Source organism: Peromyscus eremicus, unplaced genomic scaffold (genome assembly GCF_949786415.1).
Source record: "Peromyscus eremicus unplaced genomic scaffold, PerEre_H2_v1 PerEre#2#chr22_unloc_1, whole genome shotgun sequence".
Taxonomy (NCBI): Eukaryota; Metazoa; Chordata; class Mammalia; order Rodentia; family Cricetidae; genus Peromyscus; species Peromyscus eremicus.
The window spans coordinates 4,758,105-4,764,753 of NW_026734286.1; the positions used below are offsets into that span (position 1 = coordinate 4,758,105).

General features: G+C 42.5%; 1 pseudogene; it reads left to right on the top strand.

The window, feature by feature from the left end:
* The first annotated feature begins 701 nt into the window (after window positions 1–701).
* LOC131900667 (rap guanine nucleotide exchange factor 5-like) lies at window positions 702–2,439 on the top strand (annotated as a pseudogene).
* The last annotated feature ends 4,210 nt before the right edge of the window (window positions 2,440–6,649 follow it).

Here is a 6,649-nt window from a genome sequence, read left to right on the forward strand (position 1 = left end):
AATCTGCAAAAATGCATGAGAGGTTCCTTTCATCTCTTAATTGTATTATCCTGGCTTGTAGTATGTCTACAAATCTGTATTTGTATTTCTATATGAATCTTCCATAATTAATGTGCTAATTATCTTGAATAGTATTTTTCCTACTGCACTGAGTACTGCTAAACTAATTTTCTTAACACTTTTAGGGTTTTCTAGTTGTACATGACCATGCGTGTTGCATTATTTCTATTTCTAGATTTTCACTGGTGAATGAGTATTTTAAAGGTGGATAATAGTTGAGTATTATTATTGGTGTGTGTGTCTGTTCTTTTAGGATCAATCTTCAGATGAATCTACACTTCTAGCACTAGTTTTGACAAATGCAATGCATATGGGGGTTTTCTAGGCTGGACTTTATAAGGTACATTAATTAATGCCTTATAATGAGGAACTAATTTAACAAAATTGTGAACAAAGTGTTTTATCTTTAATATCAATTTTCTGGTAGACAAAATTTTTGAGGAAAATTTGTGGGTTCATTACATGTTTTATAATATGATTTTCCAAGAGAGATGAAACATTCATATATATTTACTCATAAAAAGAAAAGAACTGGGACTGCAGAGCTCTTAGCAGCCAGATGGACTCAGTTCCCAGGGAAAGGACAAGGATGGCAAAATCTTTTAGCCTTTAGGGGATGCCTTTGTTAGGCACCGTTCACAATGGGCAGCTCCCGCCTGCGGGTCTTTGAACCTCATTTAGAGAGGAAAGATTCTGAGGCACTCTCTGGGCACCAGCTGCCCTTGCCTACCTTTGATGTGCCTTATTTCAAATACATCGATGAAGAAGATGAAGACGATGAATGGAGTAGCCGCTCACAGTCTTCCACTGAGGATGACTCAGTGGACTCTCTGCTCTCTGACAGGTACATGGTGGTGTCTGGGACCCTGGAGAAGACCTTGGAGCACCTTTTGAATGACTTGCACCTGGCAAAGGCCTAGCACATAGAAACAGAGATGCTCCTTGATGACTTCCTTCTCACATACACAGTATTCATGACAACTGATGACCTGTGCCAGGCACTGTTAAGGCACTATTCTGCTAAGAAGTATCAAGGGGAAGAAGAAAACTCAGATGTCCTTTGTCAAAAGCGTAAGGTCTTACATCTGGTTTTGCAGTAGATTGCTCTGTACAAAGACTGGTTACACGAAGATGAACATTCAAAAATGTTTCTAAAGACCATATACAGGAATGTGCTGGATGACATCTATGAATACCCAATTCTTGAGAAAGAATTGAAATAATTTCAGAAGATACTTGGGATGCATCATCATCACACTGTCGACGAATATTCACCACAAAGGAAGAATAAAGCCCTTTTCCATCAATTCAGTCTTAAGGAGAACTGGCTCCAGCACAGAGGAGCTGTGGCCGAAACAGAGGAAATTTTTTTGCCATGTGTATATAATGGAGCACTCCTATGTCAATGTGATGGCGAAAATTTCCAGTACAGCCCAGGTAATCCTGAAGGTGGTGGCTGAGAAGCTGCAGCATGCCGAAGAGGATCTGGCTCTGGTGGCCATCATGTTTTCTGGAGAAAAGCATGAAATTCAGCTAAATGACTTGGCCATTTCCAAATACCTGGAGGCATCAGGTCAGATATTTGTCTACCAGAAAGATCTAGCAGACACTTTGAATCCTTTTGCAGAAAATTAGGAATCACAGCAAAGGTCGATGAGGATTTTGGGAATGAACACTTGGGACCTTGCTCTGGAATTAATGAGCTTTGATTGGAGTCTGTTCAACTCAATCCATGAGCAAGAGCTGATCTACTTCATGTTCAGCAGACAGGGAAGTGGGGAGCACACAGTCAACCTCAGCCTTCTGCTCCAGAGATGCAATGTGGTCCAGCTCTGGGTGGCCACGGAGATTCTGCTCTGCAGCCAGCTGGGCAAGCTCGTGCAGCTGGTGAAAAAGTTCATCAAGATTGCTGCTCACTGCAAAGCTCAGCAGAACCTGAACTCTTTCTTTGCTATCCTGATGGGTCTCAACACTGCCTCTGTCAGCCGGCTGTCCCAGACCTGGAAGAAAATTCCTGGGAAGTTTAAGAAACTTTTCTCTGAACTTGAAAGCTTAATGGATCCTTCCCTAAACCACAAAGCCTACAGGGATGCACTCAAAAAGACTAAGCTGCCAAAAATCCCTTTCATGCCCTTATTGCTTAAAGATGTAACATTTATTCATGAAGGAAATAAAACATTCTTGGATAATCTTGCCAACTTTGAAAAGCTGCACATGATTGCAGACACTGTCCAAACGCTGAGACACTGCAGAAGTAACCAGTTTGTAAGTGACATGTCTCCAAAGGAGCAGCAAGAGTCCTATGTCAACCAAATATATGTCATTGACAGCCAGCAGGCCCTGTTTGAGCTTTCTCACAGGCTGGAGCCCCGGGCCTGAGCCATGCCATTCTGCCCTGTGACTGCAGCACATAGAGTGAAGGAAAGGTCTCTGTACAGCATGTTGCTTCCTGTGAGAAAAGAGGTTACTGAGTTTTATCAGCATACCATGAGACAAGTGCAGGAAAGCCAGCCAAAGCAAGTTTGGGAAGTGATGTCATCCACCAGAGGTGGGAGAGTGCCCCCCCTCCACCTCTGCTGTCAGTGAGAAGACAAAAGGAATCAGAGCATCCTTGGAACAGGGTTTTTCTTATGATGGTGATTTCAATCCAGCCCGTCTCAGCTTATGGTGTGGCAGCATTAAGAGAAAACGTGTCTTGATATACAGCAGCCAGGTTATTGCTGTTTTTTTCCAGTAAGATTGTGTGTATAGCAGGAATGACTGTCACTCCTCCTGCACCACTTGACTGCCTATGGGCCATTAAGAGACTGAGAACACCTGAAGACATCTTCAGTGAGAGCATCTCCAGAGGGCCCAGGAGAGGCTTCTGCAGCTAGAAACTGGACATCACCCTGGCAGGCATGGCCTGCTGTGCAAATAAGAAATGCCTGGCACACACTTCTTTTCTTCCACAATCATTTACCAGTGTATAGGCAGATGAAACTAGCTTCTGTACCACTGATGTACTCCTGTAAGCAAGGTAGACTGAGTTTGTCATCCAATAAGGAACTTGGCAGCATTCAGTGTCTGGGAACTTACTTTATATATATTTTTGTTGTTGTTGTCATTGAGCACAACGTGATTTTCAGAAAAACCTGGAGCCCAGATGGTGGGTGCTCAGTGTCCACTTACTGAGATCACAGAATTGTCAGTTTCTGAATTCTTGTGCCTGATGCAGCCTTGGTGTTTGCAGAACTCCACCAGGCTCCCTGCCCACAGGATGCAGAATGTCAGCCCATGAGGGAGCAGGAGTGAAGCAGAGTATATATCGCTTAGCGGAGTATATATTGCTTAGCGGAGTATATATTGCTTAACAGTTGGGCTTATCAGTCTTTCAGTGGTTGAAAGATACCCAGAAATGCCTAAAATCTGACTTAACTGGAGAGTTGGAACCCCCACAGTCCACTTCCCAAGTAAGGCCAGAGCTTCTCTGCAAAAAAAAAAAAAAAAAAAAAGAACAAAGATGTCACTGAAGTTAATCTTGCTGAATGAATGAGTTTTATTCAGGTTACTTACAGGAATGTGTGAAAGGAGTTGCTTACAGTCATAAAAAGGGCTCAGATAGTTGCTACCATGAAACTCCAATCCACCGTGGGATACAACTTATGAACAATGGACACCCTGAGCTCACTGCACATGTGTAGGCTTGTTTACATGCTGGAGCATATGAATGATTTCACACATACACTACATTGTAAGGTTTCTCTCCTGTATGAAGTTGCTTATGTATTCTAAGTTTTAAAGAACTTGAAAAGGAGTTCTCACATTCCCAACATTTGTAAGATCTTTCTCCTGTATGAATTCTCTCATGTTTTCTAAGTCCTGATCTATATTTAAAGAATTTATTACATATTCTACATTTAAGGTTTCTTCCCTGAATGAATTTTCTTATGTGACTCAAGATTTGTAATACATGCAAAGGATTTTATACATTCATTATGTTTGTAAGGTTTCTCACCTGTATGAATTCTCTGATGTTTTATAAGAGTTGAGCCAGATCCAAAGGATTTCTCACATTCTCTACATTTGTAAGGTTTCTCTCCTGTATGAGTTCTCTGATGATTTTTAAAATTTGAACTATGTGTAAATGACTTCTCACATTCACTACATTTGTAAGGTTTCTCTCCTGTATGAATTCTCTGATGATTTTTAAGAGTTGAACTATATGCAAATGACTTCTCACATTCCCAACATTTGTAAGGTTTCCCTCCTGTATGAATCTTCTGATGATTTTTAAGAGTTGAATTATGTGTAAATGACTTCTCACATTCACTACATTTGTGAGGTTTCTGTCCTTTATGAGATTTCTGATGTGTTCCAAGATTTGAGCTACATCCAAAAGATTTTTCGCATTCACCATATTTGTAAGGTTCCTCTCCTGTACAAATTTTCTGATGGTTTCCTGTAGTATTTCTGGTGTTATAAGGTATACACAGAGATGATTCATAAAGCATTTTGCCAAGGTCATTATTTTTATAAGACTTCTTTTGGATATTCACATGCTGATAGACAGTACTCTTTGATCCTTGATCCATGATGTTCCCATATTTACCACATATGCGATGTTTCTCTGGAAAGTGAGAACAAATAGGGCTAATAGGAACTGATGAATGAGTAAGAAATTAAATATTCGAAGTTCCCTTATGTTACCTAGCATTTACTAGAAGCAGAGCTCTCAGCATAGGCCTTCTGTGTTTTACTATCATTAACTGAACAGTAATAAAAACCACTGTAGTCTCCATTAAACACAAGGATCACTAAAGGGGCTTTGATCCTCACATGAAATGGATATTTTCAAGAGGCAGGAAAAATGGGTGATTGAGAAAGGATCATATGTGGATTATTTCTATACAGAGTCATACTGTGCAGCCTTGGTTGACTAGGAACTAACTATGTAACCCAAGGTAGCCTTGTGAGACCAAAATGAGCCATCTTAGAAATAAGACCAAAATGCTTTCACCCTAAAACTAAGGCCTGAGATTTCTCCTTTTAGGTACAGGCCATGAGTTACTAAAACCAGTCAGTTCAGATTCCAGAAACCAGGAAGTATAAAAGTACAGAGTCACAAGGTAGTCACGAGGTAATGACTGCTGGACTATGGAATGTCCTCTCCCTGGTTTCCAGGGTAACTGACCACAGAAATGTCCCCACCTGAGGGAAGCCAATGAGAAATGGTGGCAGGTAACCACTCCCTTAGCAGTAAGATTAAGCCATGATTTCTAGAAAGCCCCTAGAAGTGAGCCAATCAGAATTGTACCTGTACTAGCACCCCTAAATGATGTAACCTTGTGGCTTTTGCCTTTAAAAACTGAGCTTGCAGACAGGCAGGCACTTCCTTCAGCCTCCACTGTGTTGGATGTATTGGACGAAGTCCCTGCCTAGGCTTGTATTGGATATCCAGAATTAAACCTTGCTTTTGCAATCCGGCATGCTTGACTTTGGTGGTCTCTCTGGGGGTCATGATCTGGGCACAACAGCCTGAAACTCACTGAGTCTAGGGGTTGAACATAGCCCTAGTCTGGACCTGAGTATAAGGGGAGGAAGGAACTCTTCAGCCTCAGAGGGGCTGAAGTGAAGGGACAGGCCTAGAGCCAAGACAACTAGAGTGTTTCCCTGATTTAGAAAGGCCAATTATTTTTTTCTTTTCTGCTCACTTTTTTTTAGACAAGATGTAGCTCACAGTGAGCTCGCATTTTATGTGTCCCTAAAGACAACCTTGAAATGCACTTGCTGACTTCATCTATCACGTGCTGGTATTGCAGATATGTGTAGGTATGCTGAACACATGTCAGGCTACAAAAGCCAAAGATGGCGCTGAGAGAAAGTGAGCTGGGTAGGGACCTAACTTGTTTACCAAAAATTATGATTGGATCAGGAGAGATGACACAGGTGCCTAGCCTCCTCGTGATCATCATGCTGAGCTATGCTCTGAAAGGCTCATGGATACCTGACCTTTGTTGTGATTGGTAGAAGGAAAGCTGGCTTGTGGTTTGGTGCTTTATAAAGAGTTTGCTGATGCTTAATAAATGAGTTCCTGCTTGGCCCAGCTCCCCACTGGGTCTGATTGTCTCTGGGTTCTGGGAAGCTGGGTGACAGGCAGGTGGCACACTGCCCCTCCTCAGTTAAGGTCTGCTGTGGGCAGTGGACCTAATTCTTCAGTGGGGTCAGGGGAACCCCACAGGTATGCACCACCATGTCCTGGATCTGGGGATTAAATCCAGGGCTCTGTGAATGCTAAGCAAGCACTTAGCTAACTGAGCTACACTCCAGCCCCTTTCTAATTTCAAAGGACTGGAAATGGAGTTTCCTCTTCACTGTTACATTCTCCTCTCCTCCCCCCCCTCAAACGCTATCCACAGCTCCTGGAACAAACCGCTAAACTGGCCAGCACCACCCCTAGCTCCTGGCTGTCCTTCCACATCCCTGTGCAGGAAAAGGCTGAGGCCTGGGTTCTCTCTCACCTTGACTCCAGGACCTGATGGGAAACTGCTGGAAGAAACTCAAGTATGGCGTTGGTTTCTCTTTCAGCCTGAAACCTCCAGAGATTCTG